The sequence below is a fragment of the Asparagus officinalis genome, chromosome 5 (genome assembly GCF_001876935.1).
Source record: "Asparagus officinalis chromosome 5, Aspof.V1, whole genome shotgun sequence".
NCBI lineage: Eukaryota > Viridiplantae > Streptophyta > Magnoliopsida > Asparagales > Asparagaceae > Asparagus > Asparagus officinalis.
Window position 1 is genome coordinate 42,148,051 of NC_033798.1, and position 24,684 is coordinate 42,172,734.

General features: G+C 36.9%; 1 long non-coding RNA gene across 1 annotated transcript in view; it reads right to left on the reverse strand.

The window, feature by feature from the left end:
- The window catches only part of LOC109842882, a 17,946-nt gene extending 14,903 nt beyond the window's left edge, over positions 1-3,043 (reverse strand). Inside the window, exons 1-2 of the long non-coding RNA XR_002247428.1 lie at positions 2,836-3,043; positions 2,653-2,732 (exon numbers count right to left, since the gene is read on the reverse strand). This is a non-coding gene — a long non-coding RNA (uncharacterized LOC109842882). The remainder of the gene's footprint in view (positions 1-2,652; positions 2,733-2,835) is intronic.

Consider the following 24,684-nt stretch of genomic DNA (forward strand, 5'->3'; position numbering starts at 1 on the left):
TCGGTCAACCGCCGCATAGGTGCCGGTCGACCGACCAGCCTGTATGTGTATGTGCATGTTTTGCACAATTAGTTGTTTGACCGAAGGATTTTCTCGGTTGACTGACATTGTTATATGTTGTTTGTTGTTTATTTGACACATGAGGTGTTTGTGAACACGAGATTTGGTTCTGCACATCGAGACATGTGCGCAAACATTTGAATACATGTTTTGTTTTAGTTTACACGAATTGTTGAGATGTGTAACACACGTTTAATATGGATGGTGTTAGAGTTAACACATATATTAAAAATATTACATTAGTTGTGGATGCTTAGTGGGTTAGTCGGTATACCGCAATGAGACTGCGGATGGACTACACTAAGAGTTGGTTAGTTTACCGTAAATGAGATCGTGGATGGACCACACTCTAGGATGATCGTGGTATTTTCAAATTGGACTGATATGTCTATACTCCGCTTGGCGATCATCTATTATGCATCATACGATAGACGGTGATTTACCTATCTCCGCAAAACGATTGAGTAATGTGGTAGACACAGGATATTGTGATGGTCTTACAATAGCATCGTTATTTCATGAAGAGGTATATATACAGTTTGCATTATTGCTCCCATACTAGATTACCCGAGAGTAAGGTATGACTTGGACATTTGGCATATATGACATGTTCTATGAAGATGATTGTGTTGGACGATATTTCTTATGACTGCGCCAACTACCCAAGGGTAGTTTGAGATTTTTCATGGCTTACCATGGTTGAGGTTTGGAGTTGTAACATTTCTTCTGTATTGTTTTACATGCATATGATTGGAATTGATATTTAGCGATTCACAATTTGAGATATTGTACATACATGAGGGTTTCCTTGTTTAGATTATTTCGCTCGATGTACTAATTCTCGTGTTATGGGGTTTTAAATACCAATTTCCACTTAGTATAGTATAGATGATTTTATATCTATATATACTAACTTGTATTTTCTTATACACTCCTACCCCTTCCCCTGGGGGCGATGGAGATGATCTCGCTAACGTATTGACGCTCGTTGTTTCCCCTCTTTTCAAGCAGCGAGTCAGGCCCACGAAGAGTCGCAGGTTAATGGAGATGCATAATAGCTTCCATCTATTATATTATATTTTTAGTTATTTTTTCAAAGCTCTACAGTAGATGTTTATCTTCAAACATTAGAGTTTGTATTTTTATTTTGTAAATGCTGAGTGCCTTAGTAGGTTTTCACTTGACTCTTTGTATTAAGACATATTACATTTATTCCAATTTCAGAGATATTTTATTCTAATTCAGTTGGGCCCTGATGACGTTTATTTGTACATTTCTTCTGTACTTATCTTGCTCATTGTATTGCTTTATTATTCTTTTGCTTGTTCTGTACCTACACCTGTTGTTTGTTTCCACTAGAGAGATAGTAACTGTGATAGTGAAACGTGTTGTTACACGGTATTGGTGCATGACGGGTAAGGTTTAACATTCTTAGATTCACCTTGGACTGCAGCCTTGTGTGAACCCAGAGGCATCACAATTCGAGATTCCCGCAAAGGCTAAAGTGGTTTTATTTCCCTTGCACTCGGCTAATTCGAGCCTAAGCGAAATGGGGCCAGTGTTATAACTTGAAAATCATCATATCCTTAAAACAGACACATGGTGTAAGTAGTGGGATTAAGCAGACGGTCCACACAAGCTTAGGTTGCAAGTTGGACCAACAAGTCCGCACCCCCCCTGAGACAAGAGGCGTCATCGAGTCGGTCTTCATAGCGAAATCCGAGTCGGGTCGAAAGGTGTCCTCAAGTTGGGAACACGGAATGTCTAGCAGTCTCGTCAAACAGTGTTCACATTTAGTGATGAATAATGCAGCGCCCATATTCTACCACCTAGTCACTGTCGCAGTTAATGCATGGTTAAGTATCATGATGGCCCTCCAGCAGCGGCACCCACAATCCCGCCATTGTGTCATTGTCATATTAATACTATGACTACAGTTATCTATCTACAACCAATCCACTTTGGACATGTGTAAAACGATGATACAGTGTCAGATCAACCAATTGAATAAATTACCCAAATGCCCTCAGTAACCTCCTATAAATAGCATGGTTTTCGCTATTCAGAGGTATGCAGCAAAAAACCCCAAAAGATTATATTCTGCTGTTCTCTTCAGATTATCAGACTAGTCACTGACTTGAGCATCCAGGGGGTCACCGGAGGAAACTACCTCCAGGGCCTCTAACCCTTGTTATTTTGTGTAGATCCTCATAGCGCGATTCTCATTGCACGATACACCCTTTAAGATAATCAGTGATCAGAGATTAAGAGCCCCCTAAATAGTCCCTATACCTCATACTAATTTCTGTACATTAACAGAACCGATGACTCTTATCAGTACCAATATGTTTTTGCATAGGTCAGCTTCAACAGTTCTGCATTCTCGATCATTGTTAATAGTGAATTCTACAGTAATTAAAACTTTAAAATTTCACAAGTTAAATACTCTATAAACAAAAAATGCGGTCAGATTCAAATCTCCATATAAACCATAACCATGCAATCTCCATATCAACTTGTCCGATGATTTTAATGGAAATCAAAAAAGAAAAAAGCTGAAGATAATTAAAAAAATAAGGAAAATTTTCTTACTATAGGCGAGAATCAAAGCCGACAGTGTTCATCTCCACTTCAGATCACAGCAACATCACCAAACGGTTCCTCTTCGTGGCCTACAAAATCAAACCACCAATTTCACCTATCAAAGCACCAAAAACAGAAAATAAAGAAAAAGGAACCGTTTAAAGAGGGCTTCTTGATCTTTCGTCACCTAACCTTCACTCAGTCCCCACCAACGGCACATAGTGAAGCTTTCCCGAGGTCAAGATCGCCGGCTTCTTGAGATCTCTCTCTCTCTCTCTCTCTCTCTCTCTCTCTCTCTCTCTCACTGCGCTTGCTGAGATCGGGCCTACGAAAGGCCAAAGCCCTCCTCGAGCGCTGCCGGGGATCGGGATCGCGTGGGAGGAAGGATGAGACATGTAACCATTACGGACAAATTTTCAAAACCGACCCCTTTGGATTTTTAATTGCAAAAAACGACCTATTTCAGTTTTATTTATAAAAACCGACCCAGTTAGTTGAAACTGGGTCGGTTTTTGAAATTTTTTTTTCCAAACTTCACGGGAGTTCAACTCCCGTGAAGTTTTGTTATGAGAAAAACTTCACGGGAGTTCAACTCCCGTGAAGTTTCCCAAAAAAATTTAAAAAAACCGACCTGTTTTCAGCTAAGCAGGTCGTTTTTTATAAATATTTTCAAAACCGGTCGTTTTTTGCAATTAAAAACCCAAAAGGGTCGGTTTTGAAAATTTGTCCTTGACAGATTGAGGCTGACTCACTTGATGAACTACCAAGTGTTTAATCTGACTGTTTTAATTGCGTTTAAATTTCAAGAAAGTACTTTCAGCTTTAGACCTCGTAAATCCCTTTCAACTCTGGAGTGTTGTACATCACCGTTTCAATTTGGTATTAAGGACCTGTTTGGTTATTTTCTAAAAAACTAAGAAATAGAAATAAAAACCAAGAAAACTCAAAAAGTACAATTTTATCTATTTTCATCCCTAAAACCAACCCACAACATCTAATAAAATATTATTTTTATCCAACAACTCATTCATCACATCTAATAAAATATTATTTTTATCTAACAACTCATCCACCACATCTAATAAAATATTATTTTCATCCACGATATCACTCAACTCATCTCATCTCATTATTTCAAATCACTCACATCATCCAATAAGATTGTGACAACTCATCTCATCTCATTAACATTTCGTTTCCAACTAGGGTCTGTTTGTTTGTCTAGAAAAAGTGGGAAATCAAAGAAATAGAAAAGTATTTCTAAGAAGAATTGTTTTGGGAGTGTTTGGTTTGCTAAAAAAAGAAGGAAATCAAAGAAATGGAGATGAGATGAGATGAGTTGTCACCTTATTATAGGATGATGTGAGTGATTTTTTAAGAAAACTTATTTTGATGTTGTTTGGTTGGCGAAAAAAAATAAGGAAATGAATTATAAGAAACTTATTTCTTGTAATAGGTTGTTTTCTTTTGTTTGGTTCATACTTAAAAATAAGAAAATAGATGAGATGAGTTGTCATTATATTATTGGATGGTGTGACCTACACTTAAGGAAATTATTTTCCTAGCTTTTTGGGAGGAAATGGGTGGAAATAAAATGTTAATGAGATGAGATGAGTTGTCACCATCTTATTGGATGATGTGAGTGATTTGAAATGATAACATGAGATCAGTTGAGTGATGTTGTGGATGAAAATAATATTTTATTAGATGTGGTGGATGAGTTGTTAGATGAAAATAGTATTTATTAGATATGGTGGATGTGGTGGATGAGTTGTTGGATAAAAATAATATTTTATTAGATGTGGTGGATGAGTTGTTTGATAAAAATAATATTTTATTAGATGTTGTGGGTGAGTTTTATGGATGGAAATGGATGAAATTGTACTTTTTGAGTTTTCTTTGTTTTCATTTCTATTTCTTGGTTTTTTAGGAAATAACCAAACAGGCCCCTATTTCCTCCCAAAAAACTAGGAAAACAATTTCCTTAAGTGTGGGTCACATCATCCAATAATATAATGATAACTCATCTCATCTCATCTATATATTTTCTTATTTTTAAGAATGAACCAAACAAAAGAAAACAACTTATTACAAGAAATAGGTTTCTTATAATTCATTTCCTTATTTTTTTCGCCAACCAAATAACATCAAAACAAGTTTTCTTAAAAAAACACTCACATCATCCTATAATAAGGTGACAACACATCTCATCTCATCTCCATTTCTTTGATTTCCTTCTTTTTTTAGCAAACCAAACACTCCCAAAACAATTCTTCTTAGAAATAGTTTTTCATTTCTTTGATTTCCCACTTTTTTTAGGCAAACAAACAAACCCTAAATATAAGACGTTTTTTTTGGAACTCCGACAAATAACATGACTTACAAAATATTAAAACTTATATGATTGGACAAATAGACTTAAAAACTCATTGCTTACCATTTTTCTCCCACACCTGCTCATGTGATCAAATACGCGAATCTGACGTGGCTACCTTAAAAGTCAATTGTATTGTCTTAATGCTGACGTGGCTAAGATAAAGGGGTATATAACTACTCTAAACTATATTCGTGCCCGAAATTTTTCCTAGAAAGAATAATAAGAAGATAACCAACTTTAAAAAAAAACTTTTTTCTCTAATTAAAAAACACCCTTCTAATGGCATGAATGAGCCCGACTACGACAGTGTCGTCATAAATGAGCCACATTAGATGTACGTGTTTGGTCACATTAGTGAGTGCCAGAGAAAAATGGCTACTGATGAGTTTTTGAGTCTCTTTGTCCAATCGTGCAAGTTTTTTATTATCTTCGGAGTTAAAAAAATACTAAGTCGACAGTTAGGTCTCATTTTTAATACCAGTCTATTAAATTAGCATCTAGTTACCTCCGAAAATGTTAGACAACCCTACACAATTATGGAGTGTCTCATAAAACCTTCCACAATTTTGAAGTGTCTCACAAAACCATCACAATTATGGAGTGTCTCACAGAACTCCTTGTGGTCTCTACACTTTTCTTAGAGAACCCCTTTGATGTAGTTACTTCAAAAGGTGAATTGACCAGATTATCTTTTTAGGAAAAAGCTCATTTCAGTTAAAATGAAACATCCTATCTAGTACCCCAACTAGTTAAAAAAATAAGGGAAAAATGCTTCCAGCCCCCAAAACCCAAGAAAACATGCTTCCCCGTCCCCACCCCCAAGACTTTGTCAACGGGTGTTTTGCCCCCAAAAATAAAGATTTTGTTCTCTGAGCTCCTAAAACATAAAACCCAAGAGATTATGTGAAGACCATAATACTCTTCTCTCTCTCTTTTTTTTATCATGATGTCCCCCCCCCCCCAAGACTTTGTCAACTGGTGTTTTGCCCCCAAAAATAAAGATTTTGTTCTCTGAGCTCCTAAAACATAAAACCCAAGAGATTATGTGAAGACCATAATACTCTTCTCTCTCTCTTTTTTTTATCATGATGTACTAAGATGATAGTTAAAATGATTGATGAGGATTATTTTATTATTTTTGTTTTTTATTATTTTCGTTATTGAGAGGGGAACTAACTGTTTGTATTGGAAGATTGTTAAAGTTACGGGTTAATTGTTAAGGTTATGAGTTAATTGTTAAGGTTACGGGTCAATTGTTAAGGTTATGGATCCCTTCGCTCTTTCTCTCTCTCTCTCTCTCTCTCTCTCTCTCTCTCTCTCTCTCTCTCTCTTTATCATGATGTTACTGTGATGATGTTGAAATGATTGAAGGGGATTGTTATTTTATTATTTTTGTTTTTTTTTATTATTTTCGTTGTTGATGAGGAAACTAATTGTTTTTGTTTGTATTGGGAGATTGTTAAGGTTACGGATTTAATTGTTAAGGTTATGGGTTGGTTTTTAATGTTACGGGTTTAATTGTTAATGTTACGGGTTTAATTGTTAAGGTTACGAATTTGTTGTTAAGGTTACGGGTCGGTTGTTAAGGTTACGGGTTGGTTGTAAAGGTTACGGATTTAATTGTTAAGGTTACGGGTTCAATTGTTAAGGTTACGGGTTTAATTGTTAAGGCTACGGGTTTAATTGTTAATGTTACGGGTTTGTTGTTAAGGTTACGGGTTTGTTGTTAAGGATATGCGTTGGTTGTGAATATTACGCTTTGGTTGTGAAGTTAACCTGCACAACAAACCCGTAACATTAATAACAAACTCGTAACCTTAACAACAAACCCGTAACCTTAACAAGCAGCTCGTATCCTTAATAAGCAACTCGTATCCTTAATAACGAATATTCTAAAAACCCGTAACGGGTTGGTTGTGAAGGTTACGGGTTTGTTGTTAAGGTTACCGGTTTGTTGTTAATGTTACGGGTTTGTTGTGTATGTTAACTTCACAACCAAAGCGTAACATTCACAACCAACGTATATCCTTAACAACAAACCCGTAACCTTAACAACAAACCCGTAACCTTCACAATCAACCATTATCCTTAACAATGAATATTCTAAAAATTTTGTGGCTGTAGGGGTTTGAATCCCTAACCTCTTGTCCAAACTCCCAAACTTTACCACTAGGTCAAGTGACCCAAAGTATTCATTCCACTCAAAATATATATACACATATATCCCAACGTGTAACCTTTACAACCAACCCGTAAGCTTAACAATCGATCCGTAACCTTAACAACAAACCCGTAACTTTAACAATTAAACTCGTAACCTTAACAATTAAACTTGTAATCTTAGCAATTAAACTCATAACCTTAACAACCGACCCGTAACCTTAACAACCGAACCGTAACCTTAACAATCGACCCGTAACCTTAACAACAAATCCATAACCTTAACAATTAAACCCGTAACCTTAACAATTAAACCCATAACCTTAACAATCAACCCGTAACCTTAACAATTAAACCCGTAACCTTAACAATCTCCCAATACAAACAAAAACAATTAGTTTCCTCATCAACAACGAAAATAATAAAAAACAAAAATAATAAAATAACAATCCCCTTTAATCATTTCAACATCATCACAGTAACATCATGATAGAGAGAGAGAGAGAAGGGATCCATAACCTTAACAATTGACCCGTAACCTTAACAATTAACTCGTAACCTTAACAATTAACTCGTAACTTTAACAATCTCCTAATACAAATAGTTAGTTTCCCTCATGTAGGCATATAAAATTGCTTATAGGTCCCTTAGCTCAGCTCGGCACAAACCGACGAACCAACGAGGCGACGAGATCGACCAATCGCACGCGAACAACGGAATGAATCCACCCGCGTGCAAAATCAAGCTAACGAATTAAGGAATCAACGAGTCATCCAACCGAGAACAGACTCGGACGAATCACGATCGAATCAAGATCAGTTTCGGACTCGAACTCAAAAGCGGATTTACTGCCAAATAGGGGTGGCCCAGTGGCCGACGGTGGCCGACATTTCTCTTTTTGCGGGCACTGTCCTGAGAGCCTATAAATAGGCCTAGAGATGTTCATTTTCAGAGGTCGAACTTTCAAGAGCCGAAACTCTGCCGGATTGAAGAGTGAACTCGGAGCTTTGAAGACTTGAAGACTTGCACATTCGGATCTGATCCTCGGCGAGCATCCACGTCAGAAAAGGCAGGATTTCGAGAGGAAGAAAGAACAGATCTGAGATCTACACGAGGTCACACTCCAGATCTAAGCTTGGTCTTAGATCTCGAGATCCGAGCGATTATTCCCTTGGTGGACTAATCCCTCCCGGCTATTATTCCCTTCGTGGAATAATACTCGCATAATCGTGTAGATCCGACCGGATCCAGATCGCGCGGTGGTCCACGGATTAACCCCGGCGCAGGCAAAGAACCCACCAAAGCGAGCGACCGCAAAACAGGAGCTCGTGATTTGTTCACAGAGGAGAGTTGTAATTTTTTCTTTATTTTCTTTGATTTAGTTGTAACCGGATCTATAAAAGACCGGATCTTTTGTAACTCAAAAAGTTGTAACTCAAGATGACAATTATCTCATTAATGAAGAAAGCAACAGTTTTCCACGCGAACAGCGGCTATTATAGAGGAGTGCTGTGGCGGTTACAAGGTAGTTATACGATGAGTTTTGAGGCCCACGTGGTGACATATCAGAAATAGAACGTGTGCTGACGTGGACAAGCAGTTAAACCACGAAAAAGGTGGTTAAAGGTCGTGGGAGAACGGTTTTAGGCACGATGGAACGTGCTGGTAACTGCCTCTTTGGCCGCGGCAGCTTACACTGCCGCGCCAATAGCCGCGGCAGTATAGATTGCAGCGGCCAAAGAGAAAACATCAAGTCGGTTATTTTGCCCCCGTTTCAACTGTGGTGCATTCCTATCCCTATAAATACCTCCCTATACACGAAATAAAGGAGGGAGGGCATTTTGGAGCAGAAGAGACTAGAGCTTTTGTTGATTTTGAGGAAGAGAGAGAATTTTCACCCTTTGACAAGCATCATTTGGTGATTCCTAGAGATCTAAGCTCAGACTTGATCTTTGGAAGAGCGAACATCTTACATCGATAAGATATTCGCTTTCAAATCTTTACTTCGATAAACGAAGGAAAGATCCCCAAACACCTTCACGATCTGTGAATCGGTGGTCAACGAGCCAAAGTACTCCCGGCACAGGCAAAGTCCCACAAAGCAGGAGTTGATAAACAATTTCTGTGTTATTTTCTCGAGAGTTGTATTTTCTTTTATTTTCATTGTAATTCTTTGTAAACACATCAAAGTTTTAATGGAATCGACAATGGAGTCAACTTTCGCTGAAAACAATGAGCATGAATTCAGTAGCATCTAACTCTACTAACTGTGAAATATGTGGTATCATTGGACATTCTACCGTGGAATGTCAGATTGGAAACTCCCCTTCCCCTGATGCACCATTATCTGAACATGTTAATTATATGAATAATTTTAATCAGAAAGGGGACCCTTTTTCTAATACATACAACCCGGGGTGGAGAAATCATCCTAATTTATCCTATAAAAATCCACCCCTGAACCCGATTCCTCACTCAAATTTTCGACCTCAAGGTTTTCAGGCCCCGAGACTCCCTTACCCCAATCCCCAAAAGTCTAACTTAGAGAGCTTGATGGAGAATTTTGTGTCATCCCAGAATAAACAGAATGAAGAATTTAGAAATCAGAATAGAATCATGAGCGATGCCATCAAGAACCTAACTTCTAAGGTTGACTCTTTAGCCACCCATAATAAAATGTTAGAGAATCAGATCACTCAANAAAATCGTAGGTTTCTTTGTTATTGATTCCATTGTCATCTTGAGTTACAACTTTTTGAGTTACAAAAGATCCGGTCTTTTTATAAGATCCGGTTACAACGAAAATCAAATTGAAAAGAAATGAAAATTACAACTTTGTTTCCTTGTTTGTCGAACGAATCACGAGCTCCTGTTTTGCGGTCGCTCGCTTTGTGGGTTCTTTGCCTGCGCCGGGGTTGTTTGCCGTGGACCACCGCGAGATCTAGATCCGGTCGGATCTACGCAGTACGACGGGTATTATTTCACCAAGGAAATAATAGCCGGGGAGGATTGTTTCACCAAGGAAACAATCGTCCAAATCTCGGGATCTAAGACCAAGCTTAGATCCGGAGTATGCCTGCGTAGATCTGAGATCTGATCCTCTCGAACACCTGCCTTATTTGACGTTGATGATCGCCGAGCACCATTGTTCGCTGGAAAATTCGTAGGTTTCTTTGTTATTGATTCCATTGTCATCTTGAGTTACAACTTTTTGAGTTACAAAAGATCCGGTCTTTTTATAAGATCCGGTTACAACTAAATCAAATTGAAAAGAAATGAAAATTACAACTTTGTTTCCTTGTTTGTCGAACGAATCACGGCTCCTGTTTTGCGGTCGCTCGCTTTTGTGGGTTCTTTGCCTGCGCCGGGGTTGTTTGCCGTGGACCACCGCGCGATCTAGATCCGGTCGGATCTACGCAGTACAACGGGTATTATTTCACCAAGGAAATAATAGCCGGGGAGGATTGTTTCACTAAGGAAACAATCGTCCAAGTCTCGGGATCTAAGACCAAGCTTAGATCCGGAGTGTAGCAACGTAGATCTGAGATCCGATCCTCTCGAACACCTGCCTTATTTGACGTTGATGATCGCCGAGCACCAGATCTGAAGGAGTGAGTCCCCGAAGTCCCAAAGTTTCAATCTTTTTTAAGTTCCGAGTCTCCAATCCAGCAGGGCTTCGCCTCTCCAAAATTTCCAACCCTTGAACAAATGAACCAAGGGGGCCTATTTATAGGCTCCCTTTACTGTGCCCGCGAAATGACAACTGTCGGCCACCTCTGGGTGGCCGCGAAATGACAACTGTCGGCCACCTCTGGGTGTGTGGGTTTGCCGTTTTTCGCCTTTGGTTCTATCCATGATTCGGTTCTGTGATTGATTTATCCAGACTTAATTTGGCAGTAAGTCCGATTCCCGATTTGGCAGTAAATCTGATTCCTGATTTGGCAGTAAATCTGGATCCTGATTAGGCAGTAAATCTGATTCCTGATTTGGCAGTAAATCTGGATCCTGATTAGGCAGTAAATCTGATTCCTGATTTGGCAGTAAATCTGGATCCTGATTAGGCAGTAAATCCGATTCCTGATTTGGCAGTAAATCTGGATCCTGATTAGGCAGTAAATCCGCTTCTGAGTTCGAGTCCGAAACTGATCTTGATTCGATCGTGATTCGTCCGAGTTTGTCCTTGGTTGGATCACTCGTTGACTCTTTAACACTTGGCTTGATTCCAAATGCGAACAGATGTATTCCGTTGCTTGCGTGCGATTCGTCGATCTCGTCGCCTCGTTGGTTCATCGGTTTGTGCCGAGCTGTGCTAAGGGACCTATAAGCAGTTTTATATGCCTACAACATATTAGCAGTTGTAATCACTTTGGCACAAAGAGGCTAATGATACCGTAATGATGCATGTCTTCAATGGGAATATTCCTCTATTTTTAAGAATAACAGCCTAGAGAGGATCAATACGATCCAACTTGCTCATGCTAATGTTTTGAGGGAACTCATCATAGATGCTGAGTTCCATCATGAAGACTGACCAAATGACAAAACTCCAATTTCTTTGGGTGACGTCAACCCCATTTTCAATCAAGAAAAGGAGTGTTGTTATTACATTCAGGGAAATTATCATTTTTATTTGTGGGAGATAGAATGACAAGTGTCTTTCATGTACCTACAGAGTCTATTGTCCGTCATTTGATGCAGTTCCCACTTGTTAAGAGAGTGTGTGGCAGGTGGCTTGAAATATGAGGGTGGATTTTATAAAGAGGGCTTCTTCGGACTTAACATTGTCAGCCTTCACTCTGGTTCTGTTAAAGAGGATGCTCCCCACAATGAGTTTGCTATTGTTCCAAATGTATTTAGCAATTAGTTGCCCAAACTAACAGGCAGTATCCGGTGTGAGGATGTCTGTTTTGTTGGCTGGATTAGGTCAACTGATATGAAGTAATAGGAATGTTTGATTGACTTTGCTCTCGATACTTTTGGGGAGAGATTATTAGACTTGTAACTCTCCTCTGCTATATAACCTTCCAAGTATGGTGCTAAAATTTGTGCGCCTTATATAGCATTCTAGAGCTATATGATGTTAACAATAATACATTTTTCACTCTAACGCTGGAAATTGGCATAGCTTTGCATGAGATATTTGAGGTGTCTTGGTTGCCAATGAGAGAACAACTATACAAAGAGTTTTCCCCATAAATGTGGAGTTAAGGACCATGGGCCACTTTGCCTATGTTGGTGAAGTGTTCCGAGACCTGGTTTGCCACTTCTTCATTTGTTAGTAGACAGTTGTGAATGTTGCACACAGCCTCCATGTTGCCCACGTGCCTTGGGCTGAATATCTTTTTAGGAATGTAAGGAAAAAAGGAAATGTTGAACCAATCCTTGTGGCTATCGGCCATGAAGTAGAAGCCATGATCTTTAACCACGATCTTGTTGATTATGCTGCTGGTTCAGATGAGTGTGGGTTTCATGTAGGGGATACGTTTGAGATTTTCCACCATCAATTGAAAGAACTCATTTCTGCTCTGGCTTTGTTTGCGGATTTCTATTGATCTGGCGAAAATGATGCGTCATACCCACTCGGCCAAAGGATTGCATCTCGATCAGATTGCTCTATCCTACAACCTTAGCTTGCTCATAGGTACAACCAATGTTTTCTTTCAGGTAGTGTCAGCTGCATTCACCATGGGCTATGAGATTTGGCCATTGAATATTTGAATCGAGAGGAGGGATTTCTATGAGAGAAAGTCCCGAACCCTAGAGTGGAGCTTCTATATAACTATCTGATGGAGTGGTATATACTTTACTACCCCTCGCTCATGTTAGCTGCTACTCCTCATGAGGAAAGGATCTCATTGCTTTAGTGGTGCAAATTCTCAAAATGGACTATCCGGTATGTTGTGAGGATTCACCAGATTGTGCATAATAAGAAGCATTACTACCTCTATGCTATTTTCTTGAGATCGGTGACACCAAGCCTAGTGATGAGTTTGTGGATAGCTCCAGTAATGAGGGATTCACTTGTTCATCCCGTGGTTGCTTTAATTAGCTGGTCAATATCAGACCAGACCATCTAGTTGCTCGGTTGAATGAGACTAAGTGCTACATTGAGCCTTATTTTCCTTATCAATTCACACTTACAATTTGGGTATAATCAAGTCCATGCTGATAATCAAAGCATGGGGGCTATCATGCTCAGGAAGTTTTGTTGATGGAGCTCGTGCATTATATCACTTTGCCGTTAGGGCTACTTGTGCCACTTTCATTTTATCTTTTAAGGTTTCTAACTGCTACATGATGCTAGGATTTTAAGTAGTAAAGCACAGTGAACATTCCTCATCTAGATTTCCAAGTGAAAAAAATACCAGAATGTGATGGATCATTCGAAAGTAGAAAGAAGCTTCTAAGAAAGAATCCAAGAGTTGAACAACCAAACTCAAGGAATATTTAGTAGAAGCTGGGTTAGTAGGAGATGAAGAAGACTGAGGGGCACCAATTGACAAAACCCCAATGGGAAACCCTGTCGACATTAGCATACGTGAGCTAATAGAGTTGACGGTTCACCAAGGAATAGCCGGTAGAGGGGCTCATGGGAAGAGGCCACTACAAGTCCAATGACCGTAATGTTAGATATAGGTGCCCTACAAGCAACAATTATATATTATAGTAGGACCTATATGAATATAATATCCTTGTTCAAAATGATAGTATACTATTTTAATTAGTATTTATTTGGTATTTTTTAAATACAGATAAAGTCCTTACAATGATACTAGACTATCAGAATTTCGATAGTGATCGTAATGAAAAAAGATCTGCTTAATCGCTAACATATATTATAAAATGTTCCTAGCCGATGAAGTGTTAAGATAGGACATCATCACTTTGGTAAAGACTAGTGTATACTCTATTTGTCCTTTACAAGGATGATGATTCATCTCTTAGATCATTGATGCTGAGACATCAAGATACAATATACATGTGACTCATTAGTGAATGAGTTAATTGAACGACTCACCGAGAACATCTTATTGGTAATATACTTAACTGTCAAATAGAAGTTCTCAAGTGAAATAGTATAAAGTAGTCTCTTGACTTGAGGCATGGTGCAATATCTTATATGTTAATATAGTTGTACTTAGACTTTTACCTACCCACAATTCTTATTGAGTTGTGCATAACGGTTCTTGTTGGGTGCATCTCGAGACATAAGTAGATATTGAGATGCTAAGATGGGATACGTCTCTCTCAGTATAGAGGGTTGATGTCAAAAGATGGGATTCTTCATGCGTAGCTAGCAACTCTATTATACTTGTGGATATGATCCCCTGTCGAGTTTTAAGTTGAGCCCTAGAGTCACACCAAGCGCGTACTTGAATCCTATGAAATACCAATTATAGAGTAAATACAAATGATTAATTCACATATATGATTTTCACCGGATACACATAAACGATTATATATAAATCGGTTAAATCAGAATGCTATGTGCTTAAGAAATGAATTCCAGTATTTTGTCCACAAAGTTAACTTTTAGTCAACTGGTTGACTTTTGGTCAACTAGTTGATTTTATGGTCATATGATGGCTTATTACTTAAAGATTAAAAAACATCAAATACCTTACTTATGAAATACCATATTAGTAATAATGATGTGATATTTTTATTTATGAAATACATATTTCATTATACCATGATTAATGAGTCATGTGATAAGTCATTAAGTGGTATGCTTTGGGAACATAGTTTTAAGTGCATGGTTTTGATTTTTCATGACTTGCATGACTCATGAGATGAGTCATTGCATGACTCATAAGTTTAATCATTATCATTGATGTCATGAGAAATCTCTCTCTATAAATATGAACTCTCTCTTCATATAGAATTAATGAAAAATAGATTTTTTTAAAAGCGTGTAAGAGAGCTCTACCTCTTACAAATCTCTAGCAATCTTGAGTGAGAGGAAGTAGTAGGATTCGAGAACCCGATGGTGAATATCTTGCCTTGTGTCTCAAGATGCCTCCAATTTTTGTTCTCTTGAAGCTTTGGAGATCTGCTATGAGGAGGTTTACTACAACAAGGAGAACAAGGTAGGGGTTGTTCGATCTACCATCGTATCACACTTCAAAAGTATAATTTCAAAACTTTTGGATGCATTCTTTATTATAGAGATCATGTTAGATTTAATTAGGATGGTCCTGGTGTGTCTTTCATGCTTTCTACATGCTTAGTATTCTTATACATATAGTATTCCCCTACATATTTTGCATGTAGTTAGCACGAATTTCCAACATGGTATCAGAGCCGTGGTTCCATCTAATTGAATCTTTACATGCATATCTAACTCATAGAGGACTTAATACTTGCTTCTATTTACTAGTTTAATTAAAAGATGCTTTAATGAAACTATCTAATTAATTCAAGTTGTTTTGTAATTAGTTATACAAGTTGTTGATTCAAAAATGTGATCTTTGGTTCATAAGTTTTTTGGAGTAAAAACAAATGTATAAATTGCAAAACACTTGATTACAACTAGTGTAGTTATATGTTAGAAGCATGATAGTCCTATTTGAGTTAGGATAATCTTTATGTTATCTAGTTTTTTAATTTGTTGCTAAACTAAATATATGCATATTTCTTAATGTTGATTAAGTTATATGTTTTATCATCTTGCGTGGATATTTTGTTTATGGATGGTAGTGGACAACAATTCTCTTGCATTTTTTATATTGATGTAATAAAGCTAGAAATTTAATCATAATTTACGACCTCTTCCCTCCCCAAGTATGGGATACGCCTACGGGTTTAGGCCCTTGCTCATCGATAGTGGGCTACGCTTACATGTATATGCCTTTGTTAGGGTGTGGGGGTTATGGTTGTTTAGTTAAGTTTTTTTATTTATAGCTTTTATTTTACATTCAATGTAATATTATTACCCATCCTACGAGATGGTTTTTCTATAATATATGGGTCTTTCACGTCGTATGTATATGTGATTGTAATAATACAGGATTTGTAAGGGAGCTACCACTACAAAGAGTTACAAATTGCTTGCCAAAATGTAATTAATGTAGTTGCATTTTATTACTTTAGTTATCCCTAACATTCCATATTGCTTTTACATATGTTGATATGTTGGTTGTGTCCCAATTGTAGATGTCAATACAATTGGATGCTATATTCTGTAAAGATTATATCTCTATCTCACTAGAGAATGGTTTTTATTATAAAAACTATTTTTAAAACTCTGTGAGATATAACAATAAGAGTTTATTGACCATAAAGTGGTGAGATCGACATTAACATCACGTTAGTGTGAAAATTAAATAACCCTGAAGCAATTAAGAGAGATATATTTAGAACGAACTTTTATATAGTGTCTAGGAAAGTGATTATGAGATATAGCTCATGGGGTGATGCCCAACTTGAGATTAGGGGTGATTCCTAATATTTTACGCTATAGTTTAAAAGAGCAGTGGTTACTTAATTAAAGTCCGATGAATATTCCCGGTGAATAGCTCGGAACCCTCCTACCAATCTTACGCTTAACTGGCTAGTCTAATTATTACAAGTATAAATATATATAAATCTTTTAACTATATCAAGTTTGATTATGGTAAAAGATTTATGAAATAGTCCATAGCCCTCCAACATTTCAGTTGAATACTATTATCTTATAAATATTATGTTTGTTGGCCTTCATCAAGGCATAACTATTCTATGGCCAAATAGTTTTCATCTGTATATAAGATGTAAAGATAACTTAAATTGGTTATACGACTTTGTTGGTTTTCGTAAAGAGTTTGCATAAGTTAAATTTAAGACAATCAAGAAATGATGGGTCCAAACTTGACTAGCATTTTATGATTTGTGGCTATCGTCAAGGTTATAAAAGACTAGGGGTAAAATAATATCAAGAATTACAAGAGTGTAAAAGACAAAAGTTGTCTACCAATTATTGAGTGTATTAATTTGTTGGTTTTCGTTAAGGTTGATACATTCAATGATAATTGGATCTTGATCCCACTTGAAAACAAGGGGTTGTTTTCCGATCACCTCTTATAAGGTTTTGTGGGACTCGAAAAATAGTGGGGAGGCATAAATTAGATAAAAATGAACCAAATCTATTTTGTACATAGAACATCTACTAAAATATTTTTTCTCTTTCTTTCAGGCCATTATGTCTGGCTTAAAATTCATATTAGAACAGAACAAGTTAACCGGACCTAATTACAAAGACTGGTTGAGGAGTGTTAAAATTCACCTAACTTATGACAAAGTAGCATATGTCCTCACAACGTCGGAACCCGTTCTAGGCCCAAAACCCATTGTAGCTGACAATGAAATCTGCATAAGGTAGAATAGAGATTGTTTAGTTGCTCAATGCCTCATAATTACCTCTATGGATTTTGTCCATCAGAGATAACATGAGAATATGGATGTCAGATTTATATTTCGTAATACAGAAGAACTGTATGGTGAGAAACTGTAACAAATGAAGTATGCAGCGTCTAGGAATTTGTTCCAGACAAAAATGACTGTGGGATATTCAGTTAGGGATCACGTCCTCAAAATGATCGTCTATGTCAATGAGCTTAGACTTTTGAACACATACCTAGATGTAGATAGATATACATATATCATTATGCAATCCTTGACTCCAACCTACTCCCGATTTATATCATAGTTCTTGATGATGGATTTATAGCCCACTCTTCCTTGCCTACTTAATTTGTTAAGATAGGAGAAAAGTTCTATGAAAAAGGGACAAACACCAGCCTTGGTTATAGGGCAATCTTCTTCCACTTCTAGCAAACTGGTTGTCAAGAAAAAGGAAATGAAGAAAACTACTAAACCAAAGAAAGGTGTTAAGAATGCTGTCAAGAAGGACAAAGGAAAGGATAAAATGATAACTGCAGAATGCTTTCATTGTCACAAGTCAGGACACTTGAAAAGGAACTGCCCAGAATTCTTGGCCTCACTCATCCAGAAGAAGCAAGTTATTGCTTCATCTTCAGGTGTGTTTGTTACTCAGAATTATTTTTCTGTAAATCCCACATCTTGGTTATTAGATACCGGGTCAGGATCTCACATCTGTAATTTGTTACAGGGGCTAAGAAATTATAGAAAACTTAGAGCTGGAGAGATGACCCTACAAGTTAGTAATGGTGTAATAGTTGCAGCACTTGCAATAGGGGATTTTCATCTAGCTTTACCAAATGGAAATATGTTGATTTTGAATAGCTGCTATTTTGTACCAACTATGATGTTTAATATAATATCCATATGTTTATTAGATAAATATAGATATATATTCAAGTTAGAGAATAATATTATGAATATCATATTTAATCAAAAGTTGATTTCTTATGGAACATTGTGGAATGGTATCTATATTCTTAATCAAAACACAATTCTGAATACTCATCACACTAATAAAAGAAAACAATCCGTTATGAATGATAATTTCTTATGGCATTGTAGACTTGGTCACATTAATAAAGAAAGACTTGGCGAGCTACATAAGCATCGATATTTAGATCCATATGACTTTGAATCATATGATACATGCAAGTCTTGTCTTAAAGGCAAAATGACAATAACTCCATTTACGGGAACTGGAGCAAGAGTTTCAGAACTCTTACGACTGATACATAGTGATGTATGTGGTCCTATGTCTACAATGGCCAGAGGTGGCTACTCCTACTTTATTACTTTTACTGATGATTTTTTAAGATTTGGACATGTGTTTTTGATGAAACACAAGTCTGAAGTATTTGAGAAATATATCGAGTATAAAAATAAAGTAGAGAACCAAACGAACAAGAAAGTTAAAATTCTTCGATCGGATCGAGGAGGCGAATATTTGAGCTCAGAATTCTTAGGGTTTTTAAAAGAGAATAAAATTTTCTCTCAGCTAACTCCATCCTTTACACCATAGCTTAACGACATATCAGAAAGGAGGAATCGTACCTTATTATATATGGTACGTTCCATGATGAGTAACACCGAGTTACCTTTTTCATTCTGGGGGTATGCGTTGGAAACAACAACACACTTACTGAATATGGTTCCAACTAAAGCAGTGCCTAAACATCCATATGAGATATGGTATGGGATAAAACGATATCTTAATTATATTAAGATTTGGGGATGTCATGCTTATGTAAAAAGCAAGATTCTAAAAAGTTAGAGGCACGCTCAGTATTGTGTAAATTTGTAGGATATCTAAGGAATTCCCATGGATATCAATTCTACCACATCGATAAAAAAAATGATAATTGTTTCTCGGTATGCTACTTTTTTGGAGAAGAAATTTCTTAAAAAAGAAATTAGTGGGAGCATGGTAGAACTGGAAGAAATTTCAAAGATACAAATCAATACTGATAACTTAGTAGAACAGAAAATTCGATTATACCAGAAGAACCTCAACCACTCCAGAGATATCCAAAGCGATCTCATACACCTAAGAAACAATATAATTTTCTCATTAAAGGTTGCATAGCAGATCACGTCATAGATGATGACAAACCTTTGAGTTATCTGCAAGCTTCTCAGAGTAATGACTCTGTTGCCTAGCATAATGCAATGAAATCTGAAATAGACTCCATGTAAACCAGCAAACTTTGGATTTTAGACAATGCTCCTAAAGGGGTGATACCCATAGGTAGCAAATGGTTGTTTAAGAAAAAATTGGGTGTATATATAAAAGTAGAGACTTTTAAAGCAAGGCTAATAGCTAAAGGTTTACGTCAAAGACCAAGTTTAGACTACGATGAAACTTTTTCTCCAGTGGTTATGCTAAAGTCTATTCGAATTCTACTTGCTATAGCTGCTCACTATGACTATGAGATCTAGTAAATGGACTTCAAAACTGTATTTATAAATAGTGATTTAGAAGAATGCATATATATGACTCAACCAAAGGGATTTATAGTTAGTGGGAGCAGTGGAAAAGCGTGTAGGTTGCTTAAAGCCATTTATAGACTGAAACAAGAATCACGGAGATGGAACATCTATTTTAATGATGCTATTAAAGAGTTTGGTTTCATCAAAAATCCAGATGAACCATGTGTTTATAAAAGGATAATTGGGAGTATTGTATCGTTTCTTATTTTGTATGTAGATGATATACTCTTAATCGGTAATGAGATACCGTTATTATAAGCGGTTAAAATTTGGCTATTAAAAAGATTTTATATAAAAGATTTAGGTGAAGCATCCTGTATAATGGGTATTCAGATCTATAGAGATAGATGTAAAAGGATGTTAGGATTATCCTAATCTAGATACATTGGCAAAGTGCTAAAACGATTTAGCATGAAAAATTTCAAGAAAGGTTTCATATCTGCATCTCCTGAAATCTCCCTCTCTAAAAAGATGTCTCACCACACTAATAAAGAGAGGAAACACATGAGTCAAATTCCTTATGCCTCGGTAGTAGGATCGATCATGTATGCCATGTTATGTACTAGATCGGATATCGCTTATGCACTCAATTTGGTAAGTAGATACCAATCTAATCATGGAGAAGAGCACTGAAAAGCGGTCAAGAACATACTTAAGTACCTGAAAAGGACTAAAGAGTTATTTTTGATATACGGTAAAAGTGACCTCCAAATTGAGGCTTTTTTCGACTCAAGCTTTCAGAGCGATATCGATGATAGCAAATCTATATCAGTATATGTTTTTATCCTCAATAGAGGGGCTGTCAGCTAAAAAAGTTCCAAGCAGGACACAGTAGCGGACTCGGCTATGGAAGCTGAATATATTGCAGCAAATGATGTAGCCAAAGAAGCTGTCTGGATGAGCAAGTTCCTTTCAGAGCTAGAAGTTATTCCTACCATTAAAGATCAACTACCTTTATACTATGATAGTAATGCTGCAATAGCTCTAACAAAGGAACCTCAATCTCACTAAAAGTCTAGACACATTCTGAGAAAGTATCACTTGATCAGGGAGATAGTTGATTGCCATGAGATCAAGATTAAAAACGTAGGCACAAAAGATAATATAGCAGATCTATTCACAAAGACAATTGCTCGTACACAATTTGAAAAACTTATTGAGCTATTGCATATTAGATACTACAATGATTGGCCTAAATGCAAGTGTGAGTTTGTTAGATATAGGTGCCATGCAGACAATAATTGTATATTGTAACATGACCTATATAAATATAGCATTCTTGTTCAAAATAATAGTTTGCTATTTTGGTTAGTATTTATCTGGTATTTTTTAATTGTAGATAAATTCCTTAGAATGATACTAGACTATCAAAATTTCGATAGTGATCGCAATGAAGAAGAGATCTAATTAGTTACTAACGTATATTCTAAAATATTCCTTGTCGATGAAGTGTTGAGATAGGACATCATCACTTTAGTAAAGACTAGTGTATACTCTATTTGTCCTTTAGAAGGACGATGATCCATTTCTTAGATCATTGATGGTGAGACATCAAGATACAATATACAGGTGACTCAATAGTGAATGAGTTGACTGAACGACTCACCGAGAATATCTAGTTGGTAATATATTTAATTGTTAAATAAAAGTTCTCAAGTGATATAGTACAAAGTAGTCTCTTGACCTGAGGCATGGTGCAATATCTTATATGTCAGTATAGTTATACTTAGAATTTTACCTAACCACAATTCTCATTGAGTTGTGCATAACGGTTCTTGTTGGGCGCATCTCGAGATATAAGTAGATATTGAGATGTCAAGATGGGATTCATCTCTCTTAGTATACGGAGTTAATGTCATAAGATTGTTTGATATAAGTATAGTCTAAAAATCATTGGCCGAGGTGAACAAGATAAACTGAGTGTCAGTTTGATCTTATAGGTTATGAGTTTAATATCAATAAATACTAATCAAGCTATTAGGCTTTGATAGTTTACCATACCCTAAGCTCGATAGTTTGACATAGTTTGTCGAAGAGACCGGACTGTACAGTATTATCACTGAGTGGCCCTTATAAAATTGGGTAAGCATCTTGCAGACCTTTATCATAACTTATACCTGGGTAGTCTTCATGTGTAGCTAGCACCTCTGTTATACTTATGGATATGATCCACTATCGTGTTTTAAGTTTTGCCCTAGAGTCACACTAAGTGCGTACTTGAATCATATGAAATACAAATTATAGAGTAAATACGTATGATTAATACGCATATATAATTTTCACCGAATACATATAAACGGTCATATATCAGTAAAATAAGAATGTTATGTGCTTAATAAACGAATTCCCGCATTTTTCCAATAAAATTAACTTTTAGTCAAATGATTGACTTTTTTTGTCAACAATTGATTTTTGGTCAACTGGTTGATTTTATGGTCATACGATGGCTTATTAGTTAAAGATTGGAAAAATATCAAATATCGTATTCATGAAATACCGTATTAGTAATAATGACGTGGTATTTTTATTTATGAAATACATATTTATTATACCATGATTAATGATTCATGGGATGAGTTATTAAGTGGTATGGTTTGGGAACATAGTTCTAAGCACATGGTTTTGATTTTTCATGACTTGCATGACTCATGAGATGAGTCATTGCATGACTCATAAGTTGAATCATTATCATTGATGTCATGACATATCTGTCTATAAATATTAGCTCTCTCTCTTCTTATGGAATTAATCAAAAATTGGTTTTCCATAAGAGAATAAGAGAGCTCTACCTCTTACAAAACTCTAGCAATCTTGAGTGAGAGGAAGTAGTAGGATTCGAAAACCCCAGGGTGGATATCTTGCCTTTTGTCGCAAGAAGCCTCCAAATTTTTTTCTCTTGAAGCTTTGGAGATCTGCTACGAGGAGGTTTACTACAACAAGGAGAACAAGCTAGGGGTTGTTCGATCTACCATCGTATCACACTATAAAAGTATGATTTTGAAACTCTTGGATGCTTTCTTTATTATAGGGATCATGTTAGATTTAATTAGGATGACCCTGGTGTGGCTTTCATGCTCTCTACATGCTTAGTATTTTTGTACAAACAGTATTTCATTGCGTATTTTGCATGTAATTAGCATGAATTTCCAACACGCAAGAGTCATTGAAGAAATGATGCATCGAACTTCCAGAGTCCGTGAAAACCTTTGTAGCCAATGAACCTCTAAGAGCAAAGGAGAGGTCCCCCGTGATTCCAATGCAAGACCCGGCAATGGAATCCTAAGCTGCTTCAAGTAAAACTTATTTTTACCTTTGCATTGATTCAGTAGGTATACACTCTAGTGACGCGTACTTCTTGCTTGCAAGTAAGGAGCCATCCTGATTGACTGAATGGATTCAAATAGCGAAGACTGGGGGGACTATGACATTGATACTTACTTCATTGTCCCGGATGAAACCGGAGGGTGATTTAGGCAGATCTTCTTATATCCCAACTATAATCCTCTCTAATGGGACTTATGTAGTTCTTTTAGTTTGATAACTAACACTTTGCTCATCTTGCTTTAGATGATGAACTTGAGCCGGAAGCTAGTACAGAAGCAACTCCCATATCCATTCCTATACCTAACTAGCATGAACCGATGGTTGGCTCTACAACAACTTTAGTGGTTGCTCTTAATTTGGAAGCTAATATGGCAGCAAGACCCGCACCTATCTTGCTGCATGGCACAACCATGATGATGTATTGATTTCTCTAATTTCCCAAGGAGTTAGAATGACGATTTCTCAAGGTCTTGTGCCTCGAGTTGAAGATATACTTGTTGAGCCAGAGACCGAAACCACTACTATTGAAGAGGGGGTCAGTAGATGTAACGATGACAACAACGTTAGTTATGTGGTCTTCTATATTATTAGTAACCTCAACAACATCTGCCTCTATTTTTGATAGATATCTGGAGCATGCTAGCTTTGTTCACATCATTTCTCATGGTAGGTAGCAGTCAGATTTAGGTCTCTTCGACCACATCTTAAATTGCATCTTACGCATTAGCAATTTTGATTGAGGCGGGTCCATCAAAGCATAGGGGAATTCCTCAGTCTCCTCAATCTCAAGACTTGATTGAGATTCTGATGAAATTATTCAAGCAGATGTTAAAAATGCCTTATCTGCTAGAAGAGGTTTGTCCTCTTAGACTATTCACTTTCTCCAGAGTCTTTAGAGTCAGCCTGGAATTTTTATATAAATCGCTGGAACTGAACGTGCTGATCCTTACAAGAGAATAATTGATGAAGTTAAGCTTCATTTTAAGAGTTGCAACGCCTTCGTGGGCTGACATTGTCGCTATCATGGATATTGAATTTCATCACCTTACAATCAAATGCCATGAGCTTGGAGAGGTTGCGCACAAAGAGGTAGAGAAATCCAAAGGAAGATTTCAAGAGCTGACCACCCATCTTGTAGAGATTGATGGTAAGCATATTGAGGTCATTAGTGTCATTCTTGAGTAGGAGGCTAACATTAAGGAAGCAAAAGCTGTTATAGCTAATGTTCAATCTAGATTAGAGGTGGTGTAATAGCAGAAAAAAGAGCTTGG